Below are 22,106 nucleotides of genomic sequence, written 5' to 3'. Positions count from 1 at the left end.
AATCTTGGATATTTTGGGATTGGTTTGCTCAAATATCGGATTTGAGGAACTCTTCAGGCTCACATTTTTCCTGGATTAGCCTGACTTGGACTCTTTATCCTTATATAGAAAGGCCTGAACTGGTCATATTTTAAAAAGAAATGAAGAAAAGATTTTTCAGGTTAAATCAAATTTTATGTTTGTTTCTCCCAAATTATTTTCAGATGCAAGAAAAAGCAAACCACACAGACGAACTGCACACTGCAATGAAGTTGGAATGCAAGACTTCATCAGAAGGGAGGGAACAAACTGGATAATTCAACCGCAAAATATGTGAACCACAAACAAGGGTAAATACACAAGTAGACACAACACACACACACACACACACACACACACACACACACGTCTGCTCTTTACCCAGGAATTTTCATCAATGGAGTTTTAAAAAAGTGTATTTATCCCCCAGCAAAAGCATATGGAAAATTTCACATTTCTATGTTTGAATGCTTGGCTTTACACGTATTGTGAATATTATTTTAGAAAAGCACAAAAAAATAGAAACAAGTTTTTTATGATCAGGCCATAAACAGCAGATTAAAGTTGAAAATAAATCACAATGTCTCAAGTCTTCCTCTAAGACCCAGACCTAAAATGTTTCTCTAAAATATATGTTTCTTGCATGAATCATTTTGTCATCCTCTATTATATGTGCTCATTTGTGTACAGGGCAAACATTTTACCAAATAAATCAATGTTAGGGATAAAGAAACCCATCAGATTGTCTTTTCCTACAGTGCAACAATTAAGTAAAAGAGCAAGTCAACTAAAACATAATATTCTAATATCAAATGTAATCTTTTTACCTGTTGCCATAAATTTTTTTTAAAATAGTTGTGTATAAATTATAGACTTTTAGCCAAATTTTGACAGTTTAATTTTCAAATCATTAAAATGTTCACTGGGCTATGAAATTTCATTTAGGAACCTTTATGGTAAAATAAAAACTTAGCATGACTTCTGAATCCCTTGGGGATGTACTAATGTCCTATATTTCTAAAGTGGTTTGTAGTTTTTCAAGACCTTATGCTTTAAAATTATATAATTGGTTCCGTTAATTTGTTCCTTATTCTTTATATGTGTCTGGTACTATAGTAGGTGTCAGGGATTTCTACATTCATAACACAACGCACATCCATGAAGGATGTTTATTCGTAGAGAGGAAGAAGATAATTTAAAAGATGATTAGGCACTTTTACTTCTGAAAATACACTAGGATCATTGTTTAGAAAAAACCCTTCCAGTAAACAATGCCTAAAATACTGAATGAAGTTTTGTAAAATAATACATTTTTGTGTTATTTGTCTGACAAACAAGTCAAAAAAATCTTGATGGGCAGAAATGACAAAAAAGGTATGACTCCAGAAAGTGGACAAGTTCAAAAGCCATTGTTTGCCCTGAGGACATCTGCCATTCCTGGTAGCCCAGAACTGCATGGACTGGGTAGAAACAAAACCTGGTCTGTGCAAAGGAAGATGGAAGAGCAAAGAAACAGCCTCAAATCAAAAGTTTCCAAAATGTGACATCTCTAGCTGATGAACTAAGAAAGGATGTTCTCAGGAGATTGAGACCATGCAAGCAAATGTGAATGACAATCACCATGAAAGAAAAGTCAACCTGATGATTCCAGCTCAAAATGTTGCAGATTTTGGAAAGACACATACATACTTTGAAGAAAATATCAGCGTCATCTTTCAAAAAAAGTAAGAACATAGTAAGATGATGAAGAATAAGAGATTTTTCAGAAATCATTAGGTAGATTTGAAAAAAGAACCAAATGATCAGTCTGGAAATAAAGGCACTCCTGAGAATGTAATATAAGGAGAAAGAGATGGAAAATAGGAAGGATAATTAAGCAAACAGAAGGCAGAGAGGGTGATTGAAGTTTCAGAAGTAGAAAGAGAGAGAGAGAATGGGAAAAAGGAAATACTCAAAGAGTTAGTGATGTGGAATTTTCGGGTATTGTTATGGACTGCAATCTTTAGTTTCAGGAAATCCAACAAATACTAATATAAAGTAGAATAAAGCACACACACACACACATACACACACACACACACTTTTAGACACATTGCAATGAAACAGCAGAACACCAAAGACAAAAAGATCTTAAAAAGAGACACAAGATAAAATACTTCAAACAAATGAAAATTAAACTGAAGTAGACTTCCCGTTAACAACAATGGATGCCAGAATATCTTCAAAACTCTGAAAGAAAATTAATGTCAAACTAGAATCTTATACTCAGTAAAATTATCTTTTGAGAATGAGGATGAGATGAAGACATTTTTCATGCTCCCAGGAACAAACACTTAAAATATGGAATGCTGGAATTCGAGCCATAAATGAAATTATTTTTTTAAAATCCCTTATATTTGCTTTATGCTTTATAATCACAACATAGTTTCACGTTTTTTCTCATCTAAGCCATATTAATGTGGTGATGCTGTTGCCTCAAATGAGAGTTTATGTTTTTCTAAAGTTGGAAGAATATTTTATTAATTAACTATTTAAAATAACAAAAATAATATGCAATCAGTTCAGCTGACTTGGAAAACATTGAAAAGCATGTAGAGGGGAAATAATCAAAATCATCCAATATCTCATATCTCAAAGGTAACCAACCACCGGTAATATTTCATTCCATAACCTTTCTATAATTTTCCACGTATGCATCTTTTCATAGCTTACTTTTTTCCGTGAAAGTAGATGGTAAGCATACTACTCTGCCAGTCATTTTTTTCTAATTACATTTTTAATGGATAAGTAGCCTTTTGTCATACTAATGCTGCTTAATCATTAAATCAGTTACTACTTAGCCATTGTGATATTGGGATAATTGTGCAGCACATATTTACTTCCCTCCCCTCTGGCTATGTAAGACTTTCTGTTTATATTGAGCTTGGCCATAGAACTTAATTTGACGAATGGAAGTTAATGGATTTTGTGCAGAGATCTTAATTGTGCTTACCCTAATTAGTTTGTCTCGTGCTTTGATGATTCACCCTAGGTAGTTGCTGTCCTTTAAGCTTGGGTACCCAAATAAGCACACATGGAACAAACCTGAACCCAAATTGGGCCTTGGAGCCAAGGCCCACCACTGCAGAGTTGCCCAATTGTGCCTCATCAAGGTAGACTAATCTCAGTTGATCTGCAGACCCCACAAGCATTGGAACAAATGCTTGCTGTTGCAAACCATGGTGTTTGGAGACAGGTTTTTTGTTTGTTTGCTTTTTGAGACAGAGTCTCACTCTGTTGCCCAGGCTGGAGTGCAGTGGCATGATCTCAGCTCACTGCAACCTTTGCCTCCCAGGTTCAAGGGATTCTCTACAGGTGCGCGCCACTACACCCAGCTAATTTTTGTATTTTCAGTAGAGACGAGGTTTCATCATGTTGACCAGGATGGTCTCGATCTCCTGACTTCATGATCCGCCCACCTCGGCCTCCCAAGGTGCTGAGATTACAGGCATGAGCCACCGCGCCCGAACTGGAGATGGTTTTTTACATGTATTGATGTCACAATAGCTGATGAATATAACTGGAATTGGACACTGAGGTTGTATTCTAGTTTTGCTATTATGAATAGTGCTTCATTGAACATGTCACTATAGCTTTTTAAAAAAATACCATTAGTCCCTTTCCACAGAGGAAGAATCTGAGGTTAGGTTGAAGTTTTGTCACTCAGTGTCACAAACCTATTAAATGGCAAAACTGTAATTTGAATCTGAGTCTGTCTAAAGCCAAAGACCATGTTCTTTTAAGATGCTACATTACTTGTCACTAAAACATGTACACTTTTTAAATGATAAAATATGCCTGGCATTTTGTAATAGCATAAAATGGCTTTGACTGGCACTGTAACTATTAACTGCTTTTTGTCTCATTTTCACGGTCTTTTAAAATTAAATATTGTACTGAAGTCATGCTACAAGAGGCACTCAATTTTATACATATTGTTTAAAGCAACCTTAGTTTGGTACAATATATTTTCTTAAAGCAGGCATTAAATCAGATTGTAATTTGTAATAGAAATCTTAGATTCAATAGGAGAATGAGCACCTTCCTAAAACTTGCATTTCTTGGTTTGCTTTTGAAAATAGGCGTCTTTTTAATAACATTACTGTCAGTTTATTTGTATTTTACAAATATAACAGATAAAACTTGAGTGTGACAGTATTTTAAACCTGAGTACTTTTTATTAGGAATAAGTAATGTTCACATTGTTTATGTGGGGCAGAGTCATAAGATAATAACATACATCTTGTGAAGAAGCAGATAGGCAAATTAGTAGCTGCCAAAAGAACCACAGTTTCTGCTTATGTTTGATAAATTAAACATGTTGATATAGAACTAATGGTATCTATACAAGTAAAGAATACCATTCATTTATTTATGTTCAGCTAATATCTAACTTGACATCATGTAACCACCCCCCAAAACTGATTAGATTTAGTTAGAACAGTTTCAATAGACCAAAAAGCATGATTCTCATGAGCCCTCTAGCAAATCATATCTCTGACTTTGACATCCATGGATATTATTGCCAAAGCGAGGGATTATAGTAGTATGATCAATTTGCAAATATAGTAGCTTCTCTATATGGTCTTTATATTACCTGACTCTATGTATATGCATATAATATTTTGATTCGTTGTGTTCAGTCACACAAAGAGAAGCCAAGTTAATTGAAATGAAAAATACAGATCAGCTTTTTCTTTCAAAAGCAAAGCTGCCTGTGATAACAGCTAATAAATCACTTCCAAATTTTAATATACATTTAAGTGTGTACCCCATATCTTTGTGTATGTACTCAAATGATAACACAAAATGGAATGTAGAATGAGAGAGGCAAAAGCAAGTTTCTAGAAGCTAAGAGACAGAGTCATTGTCTAGCTGGATATTTCATATCCAACTTTTCAGTTGTCTTGAAGGAGGCTTTTCATGTCTTTTCAGTTGTCTTGAAGAAGTACGGATGGAGTGTGGTGATACTAGGCTGGGACAGTGGTGGAAGTGTGGAATAAAGGTATGATGGACAGAAGTAAGCCTATTTTAGATAACATGCAAAATTCTGAGAGTTATGAGAGGTTAATGCAGGAAAGTAGATAGGATGTCCAGGATGGGTGATTGTGTGTGTTGTGTGTATGTAAAGAATGAGAGCTGAAAGTGCATCTTTCCATAATAATACTTAAAATAGTGCAATATATGAAGGCTTATATATACAGGAAAAAAATTTCTTGAATTTCTCTTCCTAGAGTAAAACTGCTTCTGTCTCATGCATGCCAACATTATGACACAGTGCTAATTGGCATCAGTCTTCAGGCTCCTCACATCAGCATATTCCATTAAAGAGTTAAGTTCAATATAGCAACAACTCTTGTCCCACTACTATTCTTTGCTCTAATGTATTAGGGACATGTGGGGCCAGTATGGGATGTGTAGATGTATCCAACTCCTCCCTGAAACAGCTCAGGCAAAAGGGTGTAGGCCTGGGTTATGACCAACTATTTCTCAGGCCCTAGGAACTGCTTGAAAATCCCAGTTTACTCACTGAGCATCCAAGACCATGGATGTCTGTGGCATTTCCCTTCCCCCCAGGGAGTCTCGGGTCTTTTTGGCCTGCAAATTTCTCATCCATAAAATGATGTCATAATGAATGCACCAATGAAACACTGCCAGCTGAGGCTCACAAGGACAGAACAAAATGACAGCACTGTCGAACGCTCCCATGCATTCCCAGACTCATTTTTGGATAGTCTCATTAGCCAGATGTGAACTTAATCCACTCTAGTCAGCTAACTTTGGGATGACTCTCCTCCCACATTGCTGACCATAATTATTTCCTGCTGTGGGAATACTACTCTCACTGAATGTGACTCTTACTTTGATTTCTGCATCTTGGCTGCCATGTCAGGTTATATAAAATCATATCTTTCAAAGTATAAAATGGATATGTTCTATATAAATGTAAGGTATTAATTAGCATCTCCAAAATCCTTGCTCTGCTAAATGTTTATCTAAAGAGAGACTTCTTTTTCAGTGTTCATGAAATGGTATTTAGTGCCTCTTACACGGCCCAAAGAAGTCAATTCCCACAGACACTTTAATGTAGCTAAAAACCACTTGCCCAATCACATCCTACTCCACTTAACACATAAATAGAGGGTGAGAAAGAGTCCACTCCAAGCAGCAATAAGCACATGGTGCTCACCCAAAAGTCCTCCCCTCCTGCTTAAAGACCTTCCCCCGCTTACTCAACAATAAAAGACCTACCCTTCCTCCTTACTCAACAACAAAACGGCAAGGGAGTGTTATGTCTTAGTACATTCAGGCTGCTAGAACAAAGGACCTCAGACTGAGTGGATTATGAAGAAAAGAAATTTATCTCTCACAGTTCTGCAGGCTAGGAAATCCAAGATCAAAGTGTTGGCAGATTCAGTGTCTGGAGAGGGCCCAAGACCTGGTTCATAGCTGGCCGTCTTCTTGCTCATGTGTCTTCACGTGATTGAAGAAATGAGGGATCTTTCTGGTTCTCCTTTATAAGACCATGAATCTTATTCTTGAGGGCTTCATCCTCATGACTTTGTCATGTCCCAAAGGCCCCACCTCCTAATACTATCTTCTTGGGGGTTAGAATTTCAGCATATGAATATCGGGAGAAACGAACATTTAGAATGGAGCAGTGTAGAACAAGCAATGGTTCCCTCTTCAGCAGTCTTGTGACTCAAGAAGAATAAAAACTCTATCTCCACAAGAAATTTACATTAGTAAATGTAAACACCTTTCATCACTTTAGAGTACTACTTAAAGATTTGCTAAGGTTTCACTTCAGTGAAGGAATTCAATGCATCCTGCTATTACAAATCTAGGTTAAGGTAAAAAGTAATTGTTTCTGATGGTCAGTGACTAAATAAGCCATTTCAGGCTGAAACTTCTATGCTGTTTCTTACTCCAAACAGTTTCTCATAAACTTCTCAGTGACACACTAAGCAACAATACTTATAAACTCAATATACTCTCATGGGCATATGTGGGTTTTCACATCACCCACAACATTTCTTTTATCAAGTGCTTCAGTGATTCAGAATCTCCACTATTGTTAATGGCTCATCAATATCAGTCTCCCACGCTTAGCTGAGACAGAAGCTACTGGTGATGTACAATTCCTGAGCAGTCTGCTACAACTCCATTGGTGATGTACAATTCCTGAGCAGTCTGCTACAACTCCATTCTCTCCTGCAAAGCACATCAGAGTGCAAGCGACGGTCTTAGTCCATTTGTGCTGCTAAAACAAAATACTTTAGACTGGGTAATTTATACGTAACAGAAATTTATTGCTCATAGTTTTGGAGGCTGGGAAGTCCATGATCAATGCACCACAGATTCAGTGTCTGTTGAGGGCCTCCTCTCTGCTTCAAAGATGGCACCCTCTAACTGCATCTTTACATTGTGGGAGAGGTGAACAAGCTCCCCCAGGCTTCTTTTATAATGGCAAAAATATTCTCACCCATGAGGGCTCTGCCCTCATAACCTAATCACATTCCAAAGGTCCCACCATTTACTACACTCACCTTGAAGGTTAGATTTTAGCATATGAATTTTGGAAGGACACATTCAGACCCAGCACTGAGAGAAATACTACCACTAGAATAAACTTTAAATCATTTTAATTGATATTATAAAAACGAACTCATTCACAACTCAGTATTCTAAGAATTATTAGAACCAATACACTTTATGGTCATTGATTTAAACAACTCGATGCCAGGACAGGAAGTTGAAAAGTGCTGCTCTAAAAGGGGACAACAATGTGCTAAAAAGCATGTGGACTTTTAAAGGATTGTCATGTTCAGTTTGCGATTGGAATTCTGGTTGCTAAGAGGTTCAGGCATTGTTGTTAATGTGTCAGTCTCATTCCACACTCCAGTCTTTACAGGGAAGTCTCTGTGTGGGATGAAGAAGTCAAGAGATACGGTAGAGATAACAGAATTACACTCAAGTCTGATAATGCCATACAATTTCATTGGAAACAGCAAAGATTGCGGGAAGTTGAAGTATTCATTCTGTGTGGTGTTCATTCGGCCAGATCCTATTAAACCTGCGCATCACAAATGCTCGTGGGAAATTGAGGAAACTATAGGTTATAGAAGTAAATGGATCATTAAACAGAAATGTAAGAAATAGTTGATGGTCCCTGTGGACATATGGTCTTTGGGGATCTGCGACTCTTTTTTGCTGAAACATTATTTTGGCTTGTGGTATTTTGCTTGTGAGCATTTTGGGCTTGAGCATGAAGAGTGGTGATGGTAGAAGAGGGAAATTAGTGTAGGTAAATGGAGAGAAGGAAAAGACTGAAGGAGAGAAAGGGGAGAGAGAAAAGAAACTTGGAGGTAGTGTGGGAGAAAGAGGAGTTACCATTTATTATACACATTTCCTAAGAACTTGCACTGTACAATCTTTTGTTTAATATTCACAAAATTTTCCCAAATAGACAGGGTTTCTTTATAGAGGAAAAAAGCTTAGAAGAACTATCTTGTCCAAAGCCACCAAGCTACTAAGCTGGGACACAAACCCTCATCTCCCTGTTGCTGGAGCCCTGTGTTCCTAACTGCTGTATCGCTCAGGTTCCTGGGCCTTTCGGAGGGTCTTCCTCTCTCTGAGGATGGAGTTGGGTGTTGGCAAGTTGTTTAAGAAGAACTCCTTGGGTCTGGAGAATTCAGAGGAACCAGAAGTGAGAAAGTTGGGAACTGACTCCAAGCTGATCTTTTTGGGGGAGGGAAGGAGAAGAACTGGGAGATAACATGGTGGTTTCCATATCCTTCCAGGGTGTTCTGAAAGTTCACCAAGATAAGAAAGAAGACAGGCACTCAGGAGAGCACTACATAGGAACGAAGATTTGCATTTGGCTGTAGCTTTCCTTGTGTCATGGATCTTAGGAGGAAAGTGTTTTAATGTGGAAACAGAGGGATACAGAACTCTCAGGCTTTGAGAATTCTCGATTTAACTGATCAGTCTCATTTTTTTTTTTTCAGACACTCAGAATAGTTTTGGTATATAGTTTTGTGTTTATTTCTATTCAGACTGCAATTGGCTGTAATGAAGTCCAACAAGTAGGAACAACTGTTTGAAGAACTGGAAACAGGAGAGGGTTTTGAAAACATATTCTTCATCATCATCATCATCATCATTATCATCATCATCATCATTCTTAGGTAGTGGATTTTTCTTCTCTCTCTCTCCATCTCTCTTTCTCCCCCAATTTCTCCCTCTCTCTCCCCCAACTCACTTTCTTTCTCTCTCTCTCTCTCTCTCCTTCCATCCCCATCCTCTCTCTCAGTAACTTCAGATCTAAAGATTAATCAGATTTGTGATTTTTTAGTGAATTAGCACCATTATGATTTAAGTCCTGCAGACTGGGCCTTGCAAGCTACTTCTTTCTCTGCTGCAGACTCCTGTATAAAAGCTGATCAGAGTATATGTGCAGTGATTGAACCATATTAAGTATTAACAAACTTTTCCGCACCACTTTGTGACACCACAGAATAGATTCTCACAGAAGTAGTTCCTTTCAGCAGCCACAACACAACTTCTGACTACAACCGCATAGTCATCGCAATCTGGAAGTGCATGCAACAGGTTTAATAATCTTGGCAATGCAACTTTTGAAAAAATGGATGGATGGTGTTTTTACTAATTGCTGAAACATCACAGAGTATGTTATACTTAAAGCTAATGATAAATACTCCAGCAAATACTATAGTTTCTATAAGATTCTTGATGTAGGCACTGAGTAGATATACCTATTTGCTTTCACTTCTAAATAAATAGTCAAAATAATTTAGGCCTGTGCTTCTCCAATATTATCATATCAGGAGATTTTGTTACATTGCAGATTTTGATCCAGGTGGTCTGATTGGGGCCTGAGATTCTGCCTTTTTAGCAGGCTCTCAGGGAGTGCTGCTGCTGCTGTCCCAGGGTTTCATAATTTCAATACTGTGCCAAAGAACCCAAATTAAAAAAGGAGAACAGTCTAGAGTAAAAAAAAAAAAAAAATTGGTTGCCAGAGTCACGTACATTTTTTTGTGTGCATTTTCTGGAGTCCATGTGTAGAACCTGACTACAAATAGTTTTTTTAAACTAATGTGCACAGTAGCTCTTCATCCCACTTGTATGAGAACACATCAAAATGGCAATCTGAGGGTGTAATCATCTATTTTTAATAGCAATGTTTTCAAGACCCATTTAACTGAAACAAACAAGAAAAGATTTCCTTTCTTTGAACCCACAAGTCTGATAAGCAGCCGGCGCCATTTCTTGGTGTAATCTTAGTAAAACACATCCCACAGCCCAAGAAGTTTTTATGAAATCATTCAAATAACTTCAACCATTCTCCTCATTCTATTGTCCTATTATTTAATATACAGACACACACAGTCAAAGCACATACCCAGTTGTGCACACACAAATGTGCACAGACAAGCCTACACGTTGTCTAAAGGTATTTGTACAAACATCACAATATCATTACTTTTCTTTATCTTGGATTCAGGCACACTGCATTTTTGAGACTTGTCAATAATATGCTGATAGTGAATTATGTTTTTATATAATCTATGGATTAAGTTTTTTCAGGAACTGCCAATTTTACCCCAATATGATTCCAGTATGCCGAGAGAAAGTTATTCCAGCTAGAATGTGCTGAAGGGATGGATGTGGCTTCTATGCAGGGCATATTTCAGCTTTTTCCAAATAACATTCTTGTAGAGATTACAGGATAATCTGGCAGCCAGACCCAGCCAATTAAAACAGTAATTGAAATGGCTGAAAATGTTTTCCTTGGCAATTTTTTGTTATTTTGCTTCATTTTGGGTTTCCTTGAATAACAAAAAAAAAAGGGTCAATCATAAGACTCCTAATTTATTTTCTTGGTTATCTTTTCTCATCAAACAGAAAAGGGCTGCTGTGGAGCTTAAATTAAAACCTGAAAATTGTGGAATGGGGCGGTATGAATGTAGGCATGAGAAAACATAAAATGATTCTTAAGCTAACGCAAGTAAATCTCCTCTGAGCGTAGAAGATGTGGGAGTTTCTGTTTTAGGTGGTAAGAGTGAAATGGGGAGGAGGATTCAAAAGGAAATATAATAAAAAATACAGAAGAGGCTTTCTTGTAAAATATAGGTTTAATTTTTTGGAGATTAATAGGTACTCAAAAGTTGAGACTTATAATTTTAAGACATCTAACATAAAGAACTAAAAATCATTTATGTACCATAACTCTCTTCCACTGAAATCAGTTGTGTGCTATTGAATGATGAACTATGTCTGGGGTGAGAGAGTATCTGATGATTTTTAGTATTTGCCAATTTCCATAGTGTAGACACTTTTATCACGGCTGATTTCAATCTACCAACCTGGCATTGATGAACATAAAGGTGGAAACAGATAGGCACCATCAATTTTGCAAGGCTCTGCAAACTGCTCCAGCACACTTCTGACTGAAGTCATCACTTTACGGAAGAAGACAGATATGAAAAAGCAATCTCAATTGATAGCAAGTAAAAATATCAATAGAGGAAATTAATAGGCAAAGATAAGCATCTCGCAAATTAATTAATCTAAGTTCTGCTGATTAAAATGGCAAAACTTGAGAAAACCCAAATTATGTAACTGATTTAAAGAGAAAATAATTTTTCATGTCATTCCATGATGTAGCTTCTTTCCTTTAAGGCTCTACTTCTAAGCCCAATTCCTCTATGAACCCCCTCTGAAGAAATCTGAAATTAGTCATTGTAACCATGTTAGCATCCCCTTGGAATTATGATGATTTCAAAATATCTTACTAGTACTGCATCTAAGTCCGCACATTGGAATTCCTTGGGAGCTTCCATAAAGTAACAATTCCTTGGTCCCAGCCAGGACCAACTAAATTAGAAATCTTGGGTGGAGTTCAGCATCGATAATTTTGGAAAGCTCTCCACGTACTTAATTTGCAACCAGGGTCAAGAACAACTACACTATACATTTCTTTGTCTATATTTTCATTGAAAGTGCTCTACAGCAGGGTTATGTTCCACTCTCTTAAAGTATCGCCCTGTAGCTGAGCCATATATATATATTTTTTTCTTCCTTTATTCCTTTTCCCATCTGCATTGCACTGACAAATGTGGTGAATAAATAAAGACTTTTGGTTAAGTTTTAAAAGGAATAGAAATACAATGTCTTTTCTATGGATTGTAGATTGAACTTACGTTTATTCTTATTTTCTTATTTTATGTTTCAAACCAAGCTCAGAAATTTTGAGAGGGATCTCAGTCACCAGCAGCATGTACTAATTAATAATGATTTTCAATTATTCCACACAACTCATGCAGAACAATTCAACCTTTTACTTAGAAATGGAAACTAATTATAAATTTGATTTAGTGAATAATTAACTCATAAGATTTATCTACGTTATGCTAACATGAATATCTTTATGCAAAACCTACAAAGGAAGCAAAAATTAGCTCATTAAATAATGTTAAATATATATATATATATACATTAACAATATAGGTGAGGTCTTAGCTTTTCCCTGAAAAGACGAACCATACAATGATATAGCATGCATGTTTATATGATTAACTAATTTATATTCTTCTTACTCTAAAAAAATTTTAGGCTGTTCAGAAATGATTCTACCCTACTTTCCCATGCACAGTCGTCATCATTAGTGGCTACATTGATCAAAGTTCTATCTGTGAATCTTGGAAAGCCATGCTTCGTGCGTAGAAATCTACACCACCCTTAGGCAATGCAACAGAGCCAAAAACAGCAAGAAGCACAACAAATAGCAGCTGTGGCTCTTTTCATGTGTGGTACCATTTAGGCTAATGCCCAGGATATCATATCATTTGTCCAAAAGGGGCAGCTGCAGCAGCTGGCAGACTGTTGAAGGTGGCAAAAAACAGAAGGCAGAAACTGGCACCGATCCTTGCCTCTCCCCAAACCCACTCAAGTTCTTGCAGCACTACTCTGTGCAACGTTCACAAAGAGTCATGGCCAGCATTTGGGCAAAACATGCAATATGACTTTGGTTGAAGAGCAGATGTCATCATTTGACTCAGTCACTGGTAGGTGCATCTGAAATAAAGTATATTAGTTCACCACTGCTGCATAACAAACTACCCCAAAGTTCAGAGGCTTTAAACAGCAATCACTTATTGTTTACACCTATTGTGGGAAGGATGGGGTTCCGATGATCTAGGTTGGACATGGCTGGTGGCTTTGTTTCTCACTGTGATTCTGTGAATTGACCAATTCATCTCTGGCCTATGTGTATTCATTCTGGGGCCCAGGCTGAAGGGGTAAGAGTGACCTAAAGGGAATCTTCTCATGTCAGTGGCGGAAATGCAAAGATGCAAGTGGAAGTACACTTGCAGAGCTTTTAAGACCTAGGCTTAGAACTGGCAAATTGTCACTTCTGCTCGTATGCTGTTGACCAAAACATATCACATGGCCAAGTCCATATTTAAGCAGGGAAGAACCACACGTTTCACAGCAAGAGACCATGGAAAAGGCATAAGTAGGTTCAGGGACACGTAAAGAGAATTAAGTTCGACATATTTTTCTGACATATAAATCCATTAGTTTTTACAGAAAAGAGTGATGATTATGATGACAACAGCAATGGTAATAATAGTAGCTATCTTGTACTATGCATTTACAGTGGTCCAGGCACTCTTCCAAACTCTAGATAGATAAATAGATACATACATACATCTTACATACATAAATACATAGCTAGGTAGATAGATAGGCAGATGAAGTTTCATTTAATTCTCACAATAATCTTATAAAATAAGTACTATTATATCCTCTTCTTATAGGCAAGGCAACTGAGGTAGAGAGGGGACTTATAAGAAATATAATGGATTATAATAATAATAATAATAATTATTATTATTATTATTATTATTTTGAGACAGGATCTCTCTGTCACCCAGGCTGGAGTGCAGTGGTGCAATCATGGCTCCCTACAGTCTTGACTTCCTAGGCTCAAGCAATACTCCCACTTCATCCTCCTCAGTAGCTGGGACCACAGGCATGCTACAAGCATGCCTGGCTATTTTGTGTGTGTGTGTGTGTATGTTTTGGGTAGACAGGGTTTTACCATGTTGCCCAGGCTGGTCTTGAACTCCTGGACTCAAGCGATCTGCCCACCTTGGGCTCCCAAAGTGCTAAGATTACAGGCATGAACCACTATGCCTGGCCAATAATGGACAATTATTAAATTAAAAGAGCAATATTTGCTAATTTTCTTAACCTATGGTACAGGCATATTATATGAATTATGTTCTGAAACTTTTTAGGATTGCTTCCCATGATATTCACTGTGTTGGGAGTAGAAAAAGACAATCTGGATGAGCATGCCATGGTCATTAAGGAAGAGAGACATGAACATGATGTGCTCATCTTTGGGGTTTACCTACAGAATGTGCACATCAGTAGAACTTAGTATCAGTGACCACCAAAACAAACTGGTAGACTTTTGAGGAGGAATTCAATTTGCTTTCTATTTCTTTCAGATTTGAGGCTTATGGACATCTGTACATTGAGGAACCTGTGGGGTTTGAAAATGGAAATCCTTTGCTCGTTTATAAATTAGAGCACATTGGGAAAGACAAATTCTACAGAAAGGGGAGAAGTAGAAGCTGTTATTTCCTTTTTAGCAGTAGTGGGCAATGTGGGGAATGGAACAGACAACAGATAAAGGGTTTTACAGCAGCTTCTGGGAAATCTGCTGATAACCTGCCCCAGTGCCACAGCTGTTGCTGAGATCAAGAGTCATGGAGTGGTTTCCTATGATTCTTGCAACTTCCTGAATTCCTCAAAGGTTACAGTGGCTTTGTCTGGCCCTCACTCCTCAAATGGACTTTTTTGGTGCCTAATTCCCTATGTTTAAGTCTCCTCCTGGTTGAAGTCACTAGTTAACTACTCTAGTTGATGAAACGAAACCTGTTTCAGGTGATGCGTGTTGAAAGCTTATAAACATGGATACATTCAAACAATGATGATACATTTGTTCAAAAGAGAATGATTATCTTAAAGATATCCTCCAAAGTTAAAAATTGATCAACAGAAAATGGTATCTTAATAACAATAATCTAGATGTTAAGGATCTGTTAACAAAGATTAGGATATGGGCCAGGCAAACAAGTTGTCAAGTGGAAGAAGGTGTACTTCACAATTAGAGAAGATCACTTAAAAACCCCACTTTTTAAAGGTATAACCGACAAAAAATAACAGCACATACTGAATGTATACAACTTGAGTTTGGAGATAAGTACCCATCTGTGAAATTATCGCCACAATCTATGCAATAAACCTATCCATTGTCTCCAAAAGTTTTCTCTCACCCTCTTTATTATTATTATTTGTGATAAGAACACTTAGCGTAAGATCTTTCCTCTTACCAAATGTTTAAGTATATAATACAGTACTCATAACTATGGACACTACACTGTACAGTAGATCTCTAGGGCTTATTCATTGTGTATAACAGAAACTTTGTGCACTTTGAGCAACAACTTCCCATTTCTCTCACCACCCCCTCCAACTTCTGGTAACCATCATTCTATTCTCTACTACTATGAGTTTGACTGTTTTAGAGTCCATGTATAACTTAAGTCATACAATATTTGTCTTTCTGTGCCTGGTTTATTTCACTAGCATAATGCCAGATTCATCCATGTTGTCACCAATGGCAGGATTCCTTCTTTTCAAAGGTTAAATAATATTAATCGTATGTATATACCACATTTCTTTATCCATTCATCAGTCGATGGACATTTAGATTGATTACATGTCTTGGTCATTGTGAATAATGCCACACTGAACGTGAGAGTTCAATTACCTTTTTGAGATCTTTCTTTCAATTCTTTTGGATCAATAACAGACACGGGATTACTGAATCACATGATAGTTCTATTTTTAATTTTTTGAGGAGCCTCCATGCTGTTTTCCATAGCAACCGAAGCAGCTGCACCCATTTTCGTGCCTGCTAACAGTGTACAAGTGTTCTCTTTTCTCCAGATCCTCGCCAACACTTTTATCTTTTGCTTTTGGATAACAGCCATTCTAATGGGTGTGAGGTTCATTGTGGTTTTCATTTGCATTTCTCTGATGACTAGTGATGTTGAACATCTTTTCATATATCTCTTGGCCATTTTTAGAAAATGCTATTCTTGAATTTATTTTCAAAATATACATTGAAATCTGTTTTGAAAACTTAACAATAATCATCAAATTAAAAACTAGATGTGTCAGTCTCAAATCATTTAATAATATTCAATCAAGAATAAAAAATTTAGAAAGCAAAACTCATTAGTTCTTTTATTTACTCAACAATTATTTCTTGAAAAGCTATAAGTGCTAAGCAGTACTTAGGTGCTGGGGGAAGCAACAATGAGCAAAAGATTTGAGGACAAATCCTTGCCTTCCTGGAGCTTGGTTCTAGAGTTTGATATAGACAATAAAGATGTTAAGTACTAAGATGCTTATATAGTACTTTAAAAAGAAGATCATTACGGCCGGGTGCGGTGGCTTGCCTGTAACCCCAGCACTTTGGGAGGCCAAGTCGGGTGGATCACCTGAGGTCGGGACTTTGAGACCAGCCTGACGAACATGGAGAAACCCCATCTCACCTAAAATTACAAAATTAGCCAGGTGTGGTAGCACATGCCTGTAATCCCAACTAAGGAGGCCGAAGCAGGAGAATCGCTTGAACCTGGGGGGCAGAGGTTGCGGTGAGCTGAGATCATGCCATTGTGCTCCAGACTGGGCAACGAGAGCAAAACTCCATCTCAAAAAAATAAAAAATAAAAAAACAGAAGATCATTACTATGAAAGATAAAATGAATGAGGAATTCTGGGGTGTTAGTTTGCAATTTTAAATAGGAGAGTCAAGGTAGGCCTTATTGAGAAAGTGATATTTGAGTCAAGACTTAAACTAAGCAAAATGCAAGCCATGGAGATAACAAAAACAAGATTTTTCCAGGCATTGGAAATTGTTTTTGCAAAGGAGCTGAGGCTGGGATGTGCCTGGCATGTTTGAGGAAGGACAAGGAAACCAGTGTTGCTTAGGTGCAGAGCTTCTGTGGAAGAAAAAAAAAAAAAAAAACTCAGAGGAAATAACTTATTTAAGAGTGAAATTGAACAGTTAGCTAAACAGCAACAGAGGAAGATCTAAGTATTTCCAGTTACTTGGCTTTTCTTTTTTTTTTTTTTAACACCTTATAAATTTGGTTAGCTAATTAATTAACTGGGTAGGAAGGTAGGTGGGTAGGTAGGTAGATAGATAGGTAGCTAGCTAGTTTTAAGGAGATAATACATGCACACCAACCACATACATTTCTGAATTTCCGGTGGTCTGAAGGAGTGCACAGTGAAAAGTCATCCTCTCTGATGCACTTACACAGTGTCTCTCTAGCCACAAGGATCCAATGTCACTAGGTCTCCTATGTATCTTTCCAGAGACATTCCATGACTCTAATATACACTGCCAATTGAGGTAATTTGGAAAAGCAGAGTGTGTCACTGAGATCTTGACAAAGTTTGCTTTCATAGATGCACCTTCATCTTTGTGCCATAATTACAGACCCCGAAAGACGAGGTCAGCCCAGATGGTGCTCATCCCATATGGGTCGGGTGGGGCCTATCTTGTGAAGTCACCAAGCCACCTCATGAAGAAGTGACCTGGGTGTGGCCACTGTTTATTCTGAGAGCTATTTTTGTTCCCATATCCAGAGGAAGATTCCGTGGCTGTCGTTTCTTGTCATTTTCTCCCAAGGATAAGGAGTGATTTCACTGCATGAATGAAAACAGGTGTAATGAAATTAAAAAACAAACTGTAGTCAAAAATAAATAAATGCAATAATAAAGTGAATAATAAATGGAAAATTTCTGTGTTTCACCAATCAATATGGACCAAGGACAATGCATTCTTTGTTTGACACAAGTTAGAAATCCAAGTTTTTCCTCTAAGTGCAGCCAAACTACATGTAATATATACTTCAGGCCTTCAGGCATTTCCCTTGTAGGTAAACAAACAGCAAGCCATAAAATCTTCTGTATTTCTTTGATGTTGCAGACGGTCTTCTGTTTTATCATAGGCTGCAAGTCTGATTCTGCTCTGTGAGATGTCTTGCATAATTGTCTAGTAGTATCAATAAAAGTGCCATACAGTCTACCTCTCCAATGATAGTAAGATAAAGGATGTTGCTTTCTTCAGAAACATTGCTATGGCCCTAGCATTGTCATCACCCAACAGCCTATCTCTATAACCACTACTATATTTTCTAAGAGACATCTTTGGGATTAAAGTGTATCTTTAGCTTTGTACTGGTGTTTCCAGTCCTTGAATTCCCCAACTTGATTTTCTTAGCCTAAAAAATGACCTAAATTTCCTTTTCTTTTACATTCTACCTCTTTCTTGCCTCACCTAACATATGTAAACCACCATAAAAGTTGAGTAGTAGCTCTCCTGTTTTTCCCCTTAAGTTTTTTACTTACTCGAATGTACACTTATTCCAGAAGGACATTTTGATTCTAGCGTACCCTCCAGTTAATGATATCATAATGTATGCTTCTGACTCAGTTTGAAAATCCAAATAGATTAATGACAGTAAAGACTTTTGAGAAAGTAAATAAATATATTAAGGATGCTTGAGAGACAAGTAATATAAATACAGACCCCCAAAACAAGAGAAAGCTGTGATTCAGTGATAGTGTTTTTTGGCAGTCTTTACCTGATTCTTACCTTGTTCTCCCACTGTACTGCCCACTCCAGGCTTCTTTTCCCAGCATAATCTATCCAGATCACTTGTGTTTACTATCCAAGTGTAGCTCTCCTTTGTTCCAGGCTGAGGTCCAGGAAATAAAGCTGATATTGTCACAGGTTCTAATGGGTTAAATAATACTTGGGCACTGCTGGATGCCAAGTAGCACAGTTTTCTGGAGATGATGTCTTAACTGGAAGAATGGAATCCATTAGTTGGAATTTCAGTTGCTGACTGATCAACAGAATATGTGGGATAAGAATGCCTTCTGGAACGCCTTAAGTCAAACCAGCTAGGAAATTGCCTTCTAGGACTGCACGAGGAGTCTACCGAAATTCTAATTTTCTTAGATGTACAGCAAAGAACTTTAAAAGACCAAAATAGGGCACAAGAGAATTATCATAATATTAGTATCAACTTCAGGTGAGAATTTAGTCATTAAATATAATTTACTTCCTATTTATTAGAAGTGCTGGCTTTCTGAAGTCATTCTATAAGGAAATGAATCTGTGAGGCATGACTTGTGATCACAGGTGGATGAGGAAGCCCTTCAGATGCAGTTTCATGGGGAAAGCATGAGGAAAAACTCCACTGGCTTCCTATGTGAAACAGACAGATTTACCTCTAAGATTTTTTAAAGAAGAAAAAATAACAATTTATAACTTAGAAATTAAAGCTGTTGAATGCCTCATCAAAGATGAGGCAGCACTATCCATTTCAAGGATTATAAAACAAGAGAAGTATGATTTATAGAAATGAAATAGAACTTTTTCTAAGGGAAGCTTATAAACTTGGGACTACATATTAGACAAGTTCGCAAGTTTGGGGAAAAGGGATACATGTGTAAGCCTCTCATGTTGGACTGAGGAAAGGAAAAAGTTGTTGGGTCTTGAGTTTAATTTTTAAATTTTTTGGTGAGTAGAAATGAGCTCATATAAATAACATTTCCTCTTTTGTGCTTTGCCTAAACTATTCTTCTAAATTGGGATCTTTAGCCACACCAATCCCCAGAGTTCCTCAGATTTCTGCTTCAGTGCTGCTCATGTCATAAACAGAATTCTTATAAAAGCATTTTCAGAATGTAAAATCCATAGGGGTCCAGAGATGAAGCTATGTTTTAAATAGATCTATATTATTAGTGAAAACGTGGTGTAGTACAGTGCACAGCACAGACAGCCGGTCCTAGGCCCAGCTCTTCTGCTGGCCGTGTGGCAATGAATGCTCTGTGTCTCTGATTTTTCATTGGTGAAAGAAGAGGGATGAAATGAATGGCTCCTCAGTTATCTTCCAACCCTGAGAGTCTGCCTTTGTTATGTAAGAGTAGCCTGGCTTTCACTCAGGCCTGATCATGAATAACAATCTTAATAGTGGTGAGTAATGCATAGAGTCACTTTTCCACAACTAGGAGAATCTTGTGTCTTGAAGAAAATCTAGGAAATCATATCACCTAGTCCTCCATTGCCAGTGAGGGCTGCATCTTCTTCCTTCAAATATGATCTTTCAGGCTGATCTTAACAACTCTTCCCAAGGGGCAGTCTTCACAACTTCTATGTCCTTAATGGCAGAAGTTCTTCCTTACGTTTGGTCTGAATCTCCCTGCTGAATTTGCAATTTATTTTCATTTATCCTGTCCTTAGCAGAGAGGGAGCACAACTGGGGCACACACTGAAGTGCTATCTATTATTAATCTGAGCCATAGTAAATTTGTTTGTACTAGAGTTTCTGGGGTCTTACATTGCATTCCAGTGAGATGATAGAACCTGATCCCTTGATGGAATGTTCTCTTTGAGGTCTAAAATGACTGAACGATAAAGGCTCACAGGCTGGCAGGAATCCTGAGCAGTTCTTGATAGTGGTCACAGGAAAGGGCATTGTTTCTTTGGCTGTCCAGTCTCCTAGCAACCTAGCCTACAGCGGCTCTTGACACAGGGCTGTCTGAAACCCCACATTTAGAACTATTAAACTATTTCTTCTAAAATTAAATATGTGCTCCGGCAATTGTATTTTAAAATCTGATAAAAGGTAGTTTTCCAATAGCACCTGGTGCTTAATACAGATAGGGAAAACTGATGAAAGGGAGCATAATTATACCATCTAGCCCTACCCACTGCTTTCTGAAAGGTGAGCTCTCATTATGCCCATTTTACAGACAAGGCAGATGGACACGCACTGAGAAACAAACAATGCTAACAATATCAACTGTTTAAGAGGGAAATGTTTAGGATTTGGAAAAGAAAATGAAAGCAGGTTTACCTTGCTGACACTCAAAAAGTAATGAGTTCCCTGTTCACTTTCTGCCTCCTCCTAGTCGTGTGGGTGTCCTGTAAGAGGCTCGGAAGAGGAAAAAAGTGGTATTCCCTGGGGATGGACTTTCCCAGCCTCCTCCGGAGCAGTCCAGGTTTGTGAATCAATGCAGAGAGTGGGGGTGGGAGTGGGAGGGGTTGGCCAAGCAAGGCTTTCCCTTTACCCACACAGGCTGTGATTAAGAAGGCATCCATCTGTCAACAGAGGCTCTCAGCTGTATTTCCAGCCCAGCTTCCTCCCAACTGACTCATTCAGTGATGCCACAATCTAATGTTTATGACCTAACAGATGATCACCATGGAAGTAGCACAAACCTTGGACTGTTGAGGAGCAAAACCAGCGTAGAGGAGCTGGACAGTTTAGGAAAAGAAAAAATGAAGACCCTTATTCATAAAGACCACATGTTAAGACTGAACATCCCATCCCTCATGTGGGCACTTCCAGCAGTTACTAAAATTGATATTTGGATGCCTTCGTGCCTGTTAGAGAACCTAAATAAGGATTTAAGGTGACCGAGTACAAACAAATAGCATGGCATTTAGAAATAGAGAGCAAGAAATGGAAGGGAAAATGTGTATGCAGCAATTTAATGAGGTTTGGATTACAAATTCAGTTTCCTTATCTTTTTGCCAGCATGTGGCACCGGTTCTAAAGGAGACAGAAAATGTGCCGAATGCCAGGAGAAAGATAAAGATTCCCCCAAACTCAACTTTATAAACAATCCTAGTGGAATATTCACAAAGTGGAAGTCAGGATAAACTGGCTATTCCACCCCCCACTGCCCCCCATGAAAAGAAAAGACTAAATGAATAAGAAAGCCAATGGAAATAAGTGCTTTTTAGTAAAGATCATCGCATTTGGTGCTGTGAGTGGCAGGAGGCCTTGGCACAGACTTGGGAGCTACATGAGGACTCCGGTGGCGCGGTCAAGGTGAAGTGAGCCTGGCTT

The 22,106-nt window shown here is 37.8% G+C and overlaps 1 long non-coding RNA gene across 1 annotated transcript in view; it reads right to left on the bottom strand.

The window, feature by feature from the left end:
- LOC108515695 (uncharacterized) overlaps nt 1–21,360 on the bottom strand; it is a 39,264-nt gene extending 17,904 nt beyond the window's left edge. The window contains exons 1-3 of the long non-coding RNA XR_001881595.1: nt 21,108–21,360; nt 18,836–19,047; nt 11,448–11,543 (exon numbers count right to left, since the gene is read on the bottom strand). This is a non-coding gene — a long non-coding RNA (uncharacterized LOC108515695). The remainder of the gene's footprint in view (nt 1–11,447; nt 11,544–18,835; nt 19,048–21,107) is intronic.
- Between the last annotated feature and the right edge of the window lie 746 nt (nt 21,361–22,106).

The sequence above is a fragment of the Rhinopithecus bieti genome, unplaced genomic scaffold (assembly GCF_001698545.2).
Source record: "Rhinopithecus bieti isolate Rb0 unplaced genomic scaffold, ASM169854v2 scaffold_35536, whole genome shotgun sequence".
In the NCBI taxonomy this organism is placed as follows: Eukaryota; Metazoa; Chordata; class Mammalia; order Primates; family Cercopithecidae; genus Rhinopithecus; species Rhinopithecus bieti.
Note: the sequence above shows the minus strand (reverse complement) of the source record. Positions and strands in the feature narration are given on the sequence as shown.